At 40.0% G+C, this 12,224-nt stretch overlaps 1 protein-coding gene across 5 annotated transcripts in view; it reads left to right on the top strand.

The window, feature by feature from the left end:
• The first annotated feature begins 2,022 nt into the window (after positions 1 to 2,022).
• The window catches only part of LOC128688258 (uncharacterized), a 159,217-nt gene continuing 149,015 nt past the window's right edge, over positions 2,023 to 12,224 (top strand). For all 5 annotated transcript variants that reach the window (XM_053775974.2, XM_053775973.2, XM_053775975.2 and 2 more), the window contains exon 1: positions 2,023 to 3,061. The gene's annotated coding sequence lies outside the window, so the exon portion shown is untranslated. The remainder of the gene's footprint in view (positions 3,062 to 12,224) is intronic.

A 12,224-nucleotide genomic window follows, 5' to 3' on the forward strand; every position in this document is an offset into this window, starting at 1 on the left:
CTCACTGCTTAAAGCCTCATTTCCCACAACTCCAGCCACCTCACACTCTCTCCCAGACCCATTGAGGTGGACCTTCAGCCTCCTAATCTCCTCCTGGAGAAGCAAGACCTCCTCCTTCAACTCTCCAACCTCAATTTTTAAAACACTGCAGAAGCAAGCCATGCTTTGTAACCGTCCACACTAATCCCCAAAGCAGCTCAGGGTCTGTGACCTCACGTGACGACTGACCACTGACCACGCTCACCTACTTACAATGTTGCCAATGCTTGACCTGCCACCTAGCTTACAGTAAGTTACTCGCCTTGTTCAATGGATTACCAATTGCTATTCCTTATTGAATACTTGAGTGCCTATTCTTTATCGTGCTATGAGAGTTAGACCATTCACATTCAGCTTGGCGGTTAATTGGAACCTGGAACCCCACACCCAAACAACCACTCATAGGTGGATACAGTACTTGCAGTGCAGCTGTAACAGCCTGAAGATTGTCCAGCTCGATGTGACGTCCTGGCGTAGATCCACCTCAATTTCTTCTCGTTAATAATGTACCCTATTCACTGTATTTCTCTCACTGGTCACACGATTGTTTAACTTTATTATCTTTCTTGGGTGACACTTGACAACGTCGCCTTACCACCCACACTAACCTGCTCACTCTGCGCCACCACGTTTTTATTTTCTAGATCACTTACAAAATTGTGGCTCTCCCCACGCTTATGTGGCTCAGGCAGTGTGTGTGTGTGTGTTTGTTTGTCTGTGTGTGTGTGTGTGTGTGTTTGTTTGTGTGTGTGTGTGTGTTTGTGTGTGTGTGTGTGTGTGTGTGTGTGTGTGTGTGTGTGTGTGTGTGTGTGTGTGTGTGTGTGTGTCTGTGTGTGTGTGTGTCTATTTATGTACTCACCTATTTGTGGTTGCAGGGGTCGATTCACAGCTCCTGGCCCCGCCTCTTCGCTGATTACTACTAGGTCCTCTCTCTCCCTGCCCCATGAGCTCTATCATACCTCGCCTTAAAACTATGTATGGTTCCTGCCTCCACTACATCCCTTTCTAGGCTATTCCATGGCCTGACTACTCTATGACTGAAGAAATACTTCCTAACATCCCTTTGATTCATCCGAGTCTTCAACTTCCAATTGTGACCTCTTCTGTCTGTGTCCCATCTCTGGAACATCCCGTCTTTGTCCACCTTGTCTATTCCGCGCAGTATTTTATATGTCGTTATCATGTCTCCCCTGACCCTCCTGTCCTCCAGTGTCGTCAGGCCGATTTCCCTCAACCTTTCTTCGTAGGACAATCCCCGTGTGTGTGTGTCTGTGTGTGTGTGTCTGTGTGCCTGTGTGTGTGTCTGTTTATGTGTGTGTGTCTGTATGTGTGTGTGTCTGTGTGCCTGTGTGTGTGTCTGTGTGTCTGTGTGTGTGTGTTTGTGTGTGTTTGTGTGTGTGTAGATACGTACGTGCATGCGTGCGTGCGTGCGCGTTCCTATCTCATGTTTATAACATGTTAACGTTCAATTCGACCTTGTTAAAACCTATACAAAGTAAATCCATACTCTAAATTTAAGATAAACCAAGTTTTTTTTCCAGAATAAAACAGACATTTGTTATGCATCTCTAAAACCAACGATGATTGGTTTGAAAACTATATAAATATAGCGCCGGTGAACCAGCGTTGTGCAAGTCATAAAAATAAAATGAAGAGACTATTTTTTTTATCCGATACGAACGGATTGGGAAGGATTAAGGGGCCACCTCCAGGCTCCGAGCTCCTGAAGTGATGTAAATGGAAGCCCGTTGAAGTGAGATATGAGGACCACTCTCGTAGGCCACTGTCAACAAATGGACGGCTCGTCTGTACATACAAGAAAAAAAAATATCGAGAAAAAAACGATTGGGGGAAAGGGGGCAGAAAAAAAAACCAAGAGAGTGAGAGTGGGATAATTTAGCGTGCTTGTGTGGTGGGCAGCGCGCAGGTGAGTATGGGAATGCCGAGGTAGGAGCCAGCTCCGGGAGTTAGTGTCGGGCGAAGTGTTCCGTGCTGCGGACCTCTCCGCCTGTCTGCCTGCCTCCTTGGCTGTCTGCCTCTCTGGCTGTCTGCCTCTTTGGCTGTCTGCCTCTGCGTCTGCCTCTCCACCAAATATTTTTACCCCCAAAGGGAGCGCCACACACCTTTCTCTCTCTTCTACTCTGATACGCCACATCTTGGCAGTGCGTCAACTAGATAAACACGTACACTCAACATTTCTTGAACGTCAACTCGAACGATACTGCGATGAGATGAAAGAGCTCAGAGAAGAGATATCGCACGCATCCCGTTGGTCGTTCAGGTGGCGTAGCGTGACCAAAAAAATTACCAAACAAATAAACAAATACAAAAGAGAAAATCAATTTTGATGCGTGTTGTCTTGAAACAAGTGGTGTGTGTGAACCTTAGTGCTATTAAAATGATATAATGAACTAGTGCTCTCTTAACGAGCAACTTAAGTCGATATCACAGCAGCTTTTTAAGCACGAGTCAGCTTACGCAAAACATATGAAAACCGAGTAATAGTGAGTTAATACTAAGGTGTGAATATATATTTTCTTACACAGTACTTGGTGACCACTTGAAAGACATAGATTGTCCCACTTTTTCTTTGCCTCTGTTATTCTAGTCACAAAGAGTAACGAAAGTTCTTTAGAAATACTAATGTACAAGAATTACTCACAAGAATTACACATGGAGGGAGTGGTGCAAATTCTAGCAGAGGAATTGAACAAAAAGTATTAGTTACCCCTTGTCAATCAACCAAAAAATATATAATCTTTTTCAAACCCTGAAAAGAAATATATTTATAACAGGGAGAAAATAAAGGTCAACATTAAATTTCTGTTTCCACTGAGACTGGTCAGTGATAATACGCTGAAAAGAAGAGAATATGAAATTATCAAACATTTACTTTTGGACACAGCGTTCCTGCTTTAGAAAGATGGGGGACAAATTAACAGCAGCCAAGCCCAAAATTGCCCACTAGACCGAGAGAGAATCACATCTGCCTGATGCAAACACCGCTCACAGTTGTACAACGGTGAGTTACGAGTAAGACTTCGTTTTGTAAAATCTACTCCTGTTTATAATGTTAAACCTTAACAAAATAACTCTTTTGGCCATTGAAGAAACATTATCTTCAATGATATCACTTTAAATTCATGGAGTGTTTTGTGTAAGATTATAAATATTCTCATATTAACGGGGAAGCGCAAAGCCCGTAGGGGAGTCACATAGCTCCTGGGGATTGAGAGCCAATCAGGTTTGATTCAAAAAAAGGTGGATCAAAATGGCTTTAATTTCAGGGATCAACAGACCTTTCACTATCATCAAGACATCTCCTTGATGGAGAGAAATTGTATAGAATACCAAAATGATGGGAAAAAAGAGAGCCCATTGTAAGGGCGAAAAGTTCTCAGTAATGCATCTCATTATATTATATTCAAGTCTCTTTTATCCGTATCCCCTTGAAGGGGCGTGCTTTACTAAACAAAACAGTAATGGGTAAATTATGATAGTGTCAGGCTCGCTACGATCCCAGAGTTTCCGGAGAGGAAATACATGATTTGTATGCAGACAATTGTTCGATTGTTGTATGTCGTGTATCACTTTGTGATTTGTAGCTTCGTACACAGGACTTCGTGTTGTGCGTGACTGGTTGCTGCCGTACACAGTGCTACTCTTGTTGCTCATGATTTGTAGTTCTTGTACACAAGAATGCTTTGTTGTTAGTGACTGTATCTTACGTGTACGACTCCTCTTGCTTGTAATTGCAGCGTACGCACCCACGGATTCTCCTTCTTGCGCAATGATGGTCGAAATTGAATTTTTTGTGTTAAAAATTTTCTTTTTCGTGAGTATAGTTTTCGTTTGATTTAAGATTTTGTACACGACTCTCCCCTTTCGTGATTATAGCTGAAGCACAAGAGGTGTCTTCATGTGTGCGATTGTAGCCTTAATGCATAATTTTGCTTATTTGTGATTCTAGCTTCCGTAAACGACTCTATCTGTTCGTGATTGTTTCTTCCGTAACACTCTTTATTTCAATCACCTTACTAAGCCTTCACATTTATTTTTGTATGGAACCTGCCTCAACCATTCCAGTGTCCAGTACCTCCACATATAGTTTGTTCTTAGACAGAAGAAATGCTTTCTAACATCCTTGTGACTCATCTGTGCTTTCAAGTTACAGCTGTGTCCTTGTCCTCTCAGTATTTTGTACTTTATTGTCATATCACCTCAAGTCCTTTCCTCTAATGCCATTAGATTTAACTCCCTTAATCTCTTCTCATAGGATATACCCCTTACCTCCGGGACTAGTCTCGTTGCAAACCTGTGCACTTTTCTTCAGTTTCTTGATATGCTTGACCCGGTGTGGGTTCCAAACTGGTGCTGCATATTCCAATATGACTCCTTGCGTTTGATTTTGAAAACAAATCTTAGATTTTCCAGCTGCATATTTAATCCAGCACTTACTCAGAGAAATGCTCGGTACTATATTCACCCCGAGGTCCGTCTCCTTGAGTGAGATTTGCAGCCTCTTCCCCCCACCCTCCCCGAACCTGTAATCACTGAGCGCTTTTCTTTGCCTATTGCCATCTTCATAACTTTGCACTTGCTGAGATTCGATTCCAGTAGCCACTTCTAAGATCAGAACTGCAGCCTGTGTGTGTGTTTGTATGTATGAATGTATGTACACACATACACACACACACACACACACACACACACACACACACACACACACACACACACACACACACACACACACACTCACACACACACACACACACGTGTAAGGAAAAATATCTGTGAGTAACCAATGCAATATATAAATATATATAAGTTTAATAACTTCAGCAGCATTTACAATATTAGATTTTTTAAGGAACATAAACAAAAAAAAACATTTAGATATTATACACAACGTTGGTTAAGTCTTTATTGGAAAATGGACACCAGCATAGAACTCGTTCCAGATTAAGCCTATTAAAAACATCCTGGGGTGTACATTGAGATTGATACTGGGAAAAAAAGAGAAATTGACTACGAGGAGAAGAGATTTAAAAAACTCAAACTAACAACCCTAGAAGAGAGGAGGACCAGAGGAGATATAATCATGGCGACCAAAATACACAGAGGATTACCTGGAGTTCATAATTACAGACTACTTGATATGCGAGGAGAGGAAGTAAGGAGACACAGACAGCAGCTAAACACACAGTTGAGTCACAGAGCTTTTAAGAAGCACATTATCAGTATTATTATAGCATTGTTACTCTTAATATTGCCTACACCTTTCTAAACCTTCCTACTGCATATAAAGAAAAAAGTTGTGAAAGCTTTAACTCGGTTCTTAAACACAACCAAACAACTGGGCAATATCTAAACTCGAAAAATATAACAGTCTCTTAAAAATCTGAAACAAGGGAGACAGTGAGAGTTCCAGCGAGCGACCATTAGTGACAACAATCAGTGAACCGGCACAATAAGAGTCACAAAACACTACAAATCATGGAGTTATCAAGAGGAGGAGAAATGTCTAAGAACGCTTCACTTACCCTGACGAAGAGGAGTAGGCGGAACAAACTAGGGGAAGAGTATTTATAATGTAACTTGGCACACGAGAGATAGAAACCAGTAAAATCAGTCGATAAGAACTATGAGACAGAGCCAGGAGCTAGGAACCGACCCTTGAAAAAAGAAACAGGTGACCAGAACTAGGCAAGAATGAACACTAAAAGAAATGCACACACACACACACACTCACTCACAGACACTCACATACTCACACAGGCAACACACACACACACACACACACACACACACACACACACACACACACACACACACACACACACACACACACACACACACACACACACACACACAGGCACACACGGTGTGCAGCACCAGTATGGAACCCACACCTGGTCAAACACGTCAAGAAATTAGAGAATGAGCAAAGGTTTGCAACAAGACTAGTCCCGAAGCTTAGGGGGTTATCCTAAGAGGAGAGGTTAAGAGAACTCAACACGACGACACTGGAGGACAGGAGGGACAGGGGAGACATGATAACGACATTTCAAATGCTGAAAGGAATTGATAAGGTGGATAGAACAGAATGTTTCAGAAATGTGACACAGCAACAAGGGGTCACACCAGGAAGTTGAAAACTTATATGAGTCACAAGAATGTTAGGAAATACTTTTTCAGTCATGGAGTTGTCAGGAAGTGGAACAGTCTGGAGAGTGATGTAGTGACGGCAGGATCCATAAACGTATAGGTTTAAGAGGTATGATAAAGCTCATGGGGAAGGGAGAGAGTAGACCTAGTAGTGACCAGTGAAGAGGCGGGTCCAGGAGCTATGAATCGACCCCTGCAACCACATTTAGGTGAATAAAATTGGATGAATTCACACACACGCACACACACACACACACACACACACACACACACACACACACACACACACACACACACACACACACACACACACACACACACACACACACACACACACACACACACACACACACACACACACACACACACACACACACACACACACACACACACACACATTATCAGGAGAAGAGTGGTGGAACACCTAGAAAGGAATGATCTCATCAACAGCAGCCAGCATGGTTTCAGGGACGGGAAATCCTGTGTCACAAACCTACTGGAGTTCTATGACATGGTGACAGCAGTAAGACAAGAGAGAGAGGGGTGGGTGGATTGCATTTTCTTGGACTGCAAGAAGGCGTTTGACACAGTTCCCCACAAGAGATTGGTGCAAAAACTGGAGGACCAAGCAGGGATAACAGGGAAGGCACTACAATGGATCAGGGAATACTTGTCAGGAAGACAGCAGCGAGTCATGGTACGTGGCGAGGTGTCAGAGTGGGCACCTGTGACCAGCGGGGTCCCGCAGGGGTCAGTCCTAGGACCAGTGCTGTTTCTGGTATTTGTGAACGACATGACGGAAGGAATAGACTCTGAGGTGTCCCTGTTTGCAGATGACGTGAAGTTGATGAGAAGAATACACTCGATCGAAGACCAGGCAGAACTACAAAGGGATCTGGACAGGCTGCAGACCTGGTCCAGCAATTGGCTCCTGGAGTTCAATCCCACCAAGTGCAAAGTCATGAAGATTGGGGAAGGGCAAAGAAGGCCGCAGACGGAGTACAGTCTAGGGGGTCAGAGACTACAAACCTCACTCAAGGAAAAAGATCTTGGGGTGAGTATAACACCAGGCACATCTCCTGAAGCGCACATCAACCAAATAACTGCTGCAGCATATGGGCGCCTAGCAAACCTCAGAACAGCATTCCGACATCTTAATAAGGAATCGTTCAGGACCCTGTACACCGTATACGTTAGGCCCATATTGGAGTATGCGGCACCAGTTTGGAACCCACACCTAGCCAAGCACGTAAAGAAACTAGAGAAAGTGCAAAGGTTTGCAACAAGACTAGTCCCAGAGCTAAGAGGTATGTCCTACGAGGAGAGGTTAAGGGAAATCAACCTGACGACACTGGAGGACAGGAGAGATAGGGGGGACATGATAACGACATACAAAATACTGAGGGGAATTGACAAGGTGGACAAAGACAGGATGTTCCAGAGTTTGGACACAGCAACAAGGGGACACAGTTGGAAGCTAAAGACACAGATGAATCACAGGGATGTTAGGAAGTATTTCTTCAGCCACAGAGTAGTCAGTAAGTGGAATAGTTTGGGAAGCGATGTAGTGGAGGCAGGATCCATACATAGCTTTAAGCAGAGGTATGATAAAGCTCACGGCTCGGGGAGAGTGACCTAGTAGCGATCAGTGAAGAGGCGGGGCCAGGAGCTCGGACTCGACCCCCGCAACCTCAACTAGGTGAGTACAACTAGGTGAGTACACACACACACACACACACACACACACACACATACACACACACACACACACACACACACACACACACACACACACACACACACACACACACACACACACACACACACACACACACACACACATACAATCAGAGGGATGTTCGGAAGTCTTTCTTCAGTCACAGAGTTGTCAGGAAGTGGAATAGTCTGGGAAGTGATGTAGTTGAGGCAGGATCCATACACAGCTTTAAGAAGAGGTATGATAAAGCTCATGGAGCAGGAAGAATGACCTAGTAGCTACCAGTAAAGAGGCGGGGTCCAGGAGCTGTGAATCGACCCCTGGAAAAACAACTAGGTGGGTACACACACACACTCACTCACACACTTCTTTAAAATTCTATTTTCTTTTTATTAAATTACTTTTTAATGTATTTAACGGACTTATAAAGCATATGATCATTTCTTCTCATCTCTAACCAAAATAATGTGGATATATATATATATATATATATATATATATATATATATATATATATATATATATATATATATATATATATATATATATATATATATATATATACACGTATATATATAATATATATATATATATATATATATATATATATATATATATATATATATATATATATATATATATATATATATATATATATATATATATATTTATATATATATATATATATATATATATATATATATATATATATATATATATATATATATATATACGTATATATATATATATATATATATATATATATATATATATATATATATATATATATATATATATATATATATATATATATATATATATATATATATATATATATATATATATATATATATATATATATATATATATATATATATATATATATATATATATATATATATATATATATATATATATATGTCGTGCCGAATATGTAAAACTGGCTAATTAGCAAGAACTCATTTAAAATTAAGTCCGTTTTCAAATTTTCTCTTCTACGTTTAAAGATATATTTTTTTCATTAATGCTAATGTAAAAATTTTTAATTTTGCACCAAAAGAATCTTAGAAAACTTACCTAACCTTATTATAACAAGAACAATTTATTTTAGCCTAACCCAACTAAATATATTTTAGATTTGTTTATAGTAATTTAATACTAAACAAACACTGTGAAATATATTTTTTTTCTTTAGTTTCAGAATGATTTTGGCGAAATTATTGCATACACAAATTTTAACTTGTCCTATATGGCAAGATGAACGTTGCTATTTAAGCCAAGATCGCAAGTTCTGCCTATTCGGCACGACATATATATATATATATATATACATACACGTATATATATTTATGTCCGCCTAGCGAGAGGCTTCCAAAGGATTTGTAAATGATGAAATTTACGCTGTCTCACTAATCGTTCTCTGGCTCCGCAAACATATGACGGCTGGTCGACCTAATTACCTACACGCAGCAACAAAAATACAACCCAATTTTAATTTGGACGTGTTGTTCTTTGCCCGCAAACTTATCGTCGTGGTGGAACGAGATCCCCAAAATATCCTGAGTACTTTTGCTTGAATTTTTAAAAATGTTTTTTGTTACTCTGCTTACCTGATGTCAGTGATTTTTCAGTGGAGTGCATTTAGAGAGAGATATACGTGGGTCAGGGAGGAATATTTCAGAGAGGCTTCCTTAGTGCGTGGTCACAGAGGAATATACATTAGGGGAATTCAAGGTGTGTAGTCCCAGAAGAGTATGCCTGTATGGTATTTTTCATTTATTTGTGAGGGGGTCATAGAGCTACATACTTAAGAGGTATTTTTTCTGGACTCACAGAGCCCTGGTGGTTATAAATGTTATGTGGTCATAAAGGAATATTCCTGAAAATATTTCCTATTTGGAGATCACAGAACACTTGTGTGTGTGAGTGTGTGTCCTCACCTAACTGTACTCTCAGAAAAGTGGTTGCAAGGGCCTTACCTCATCTCTTAACACATCGCTTTAAACATTCACTCCTAGCAGCGTGGATTCTTTCATACCTATACCTAAATCTATGTAATGGAGCCTTCCTCTACTACTTCGCCACTTCTTGATTACCCTAAGGCTGAAGAAATACTTCCTAACATCCCTATGACTCATTTGTTTCTTAAATTTCAACTGTGTTGTCGTGTACCTGTTTCCTGCCTCTCTTGAGTTTATCCTTATACATTCTCTCATTTCCTGCGAAATTTTTCATCTTTTTTACCATGTTTCTTCTGGTTCTTCTGTCTTCTAATGTCATCAGGTTCGGTTCTTTTCATTTCTCTTCATAACTCTCACACATTTTAACTTCGTCCAGTTTCTGACGATGCTGTTTCAGATGTCTCTAAGATGAGCCAAATATATATATATATATATATATATATATATATATATATATATATATATATATATATATATATATATATATATATATATATATGTGTGTGTGTGTTGTATAAAAGGCCATGAATGACTGTTGAGATTGATGAAAGTTACTGTTAGATTTTCCAAACGAGCATTAGCTGCAGTGGTTATTCAGCTGTTGTGTGCCTATGGTGATATGCTCGCTACTAACCTCAGTCATAAATCTTTTTCCTTGAGGTTTGTAGTCTCTGTTCCCTGAGTCTATACTCGGTTTCCGTCTTTTTCCCTTCCCTTGTTTTCACTATCTTGCATTTGCTGAAGTTAAATTCAAGTAAGCATTTATCTGACCAATTTTGAATTTTGTCCAGGCCTATTTGTGGCCTATCCTTGTCTTCTTTGAGAAGGATAGGCTATAAATTTTACATTACCTGTAAACAGGAATACTTCTGATTATCTCTTCTGATACGTTCTTCACATCTAATAGATATATTAATGGTCCTAATTCCCATCCTTGTGGAACCCCATTAGTTACTCTTTTCCATTCTGACATCTCTTCTAGGCTAATCACTCTCTGTCTCCTTTTCCCAAAATACACTTTGAGTCACCGTAGTACATTTCCTGTTAATCCTGCCTGCTCCTCAAGCTTTTGTCTCAGTGTCTTGTGAGGTACAGTATCAACTGCCTTCTTGTGGTCCAAGAATATGTAGTCTACCTCTTCTTTTCTCTCCAGCCTCACTTCTGTTACTTTGTCACAGAACTCCAACAGGTTGGCAAGACAATATTTGCCATTACTTTGCGTAGTACGCATGTAAGTGATACTGGTCCCTAGTTCAGAGCTTTCTGTCCGTCTTCTTTCTTGCATATTAGGACCCCATTTTTTGTCTTCTCGACCTCTGTCAACCGCCTTTTATCCGTTGATTAGTTGTAGAGTTTAGCCAGTGATTCAGGTTCCTCTTACAGAATACATGGTGACACCTTTTCAGATCCTATTGTCGTTGATGCATCCAACTCACTCAAACCCCCTTTTTTTCACCTCTTACCATTTTAAGTGTATGGTGTCCAGTACCAACAGGTACTGGAACACCTCTTAAAGTCGTTTGTTCAACAAGCCACTGACCTCCTTGTTATTTCTCGTGAGTTCGTTTTTATTTTTTAGTTTTATTATCTAGTCTTTTACTGTTGTCTTGCTCACTTCTCAGACCTCGTAGTTTTAAAGGGCGAAATGTCTGTATGGAGAAATGTGGAGAGTGTGGTCTCACAAAGGTCGGTTCTTCGACTTGTCTCGATCCCAGTATGTAAAAAAAATAGAATTCGGGTGTAATTCAGAACTGCAAAATTCGCAGATGGCACGAAAATTGGGAAGCATGTTACCACCGTGACCCACTCTCAAATGATCCAGACATGGACAGACTGTCATTGTAGTCAGAAGATCGCATAATGAATTTCAATGTGAATGAAAACGATATGTTATATTAGCAATTTGATTTTGCTAATATAACATATGAGTTTAATTTATATGAAAATCCACTCACAGATGCGAAGGAAGAAGACCATGTAATAGTCACAAGCAATAATCTTAAATGTACAAAGGAATGCATTGCTACGAGCAACAAGACTAACGAACAAGCTGCTAGGTTTCATAGCAAGAAAGTGTACAAAATTCTGATGCAATATGCACATTGCACAATGTGCACTCACAGCCCATCTTAAAAATGCTCTTCAGTTTGGATACCCTAATTATATAAAGACGTAGACACACTTTATAGGGCAAAGAGGAGAGCAACAAATCATTCCATCTTTAAGGAAGATACAATTTAAAATATTAAATCCGTTAACCTGTTCTCTCTCGATGTTGCATTAGTTTCATTGGAAGTTAATTAAATAGCATTTAAGATATTAAGCAGCTCGAAGATATT

Source organism: Cherax quadricarinatus, chromosome 19, assembly GCF_038502225.1.
Source record: "Cherax quadricarinatus isolate ZL_2023a chromosome 19, ASM3850222v1, whole genome shotgun sequence".
Taxonomy (NCBI): Eukaryota; Metazoa; Arthropoda; class Malacostraca; order Decapoda; family Parastacidae; genus Cherax; species Cherax quadricarinatus.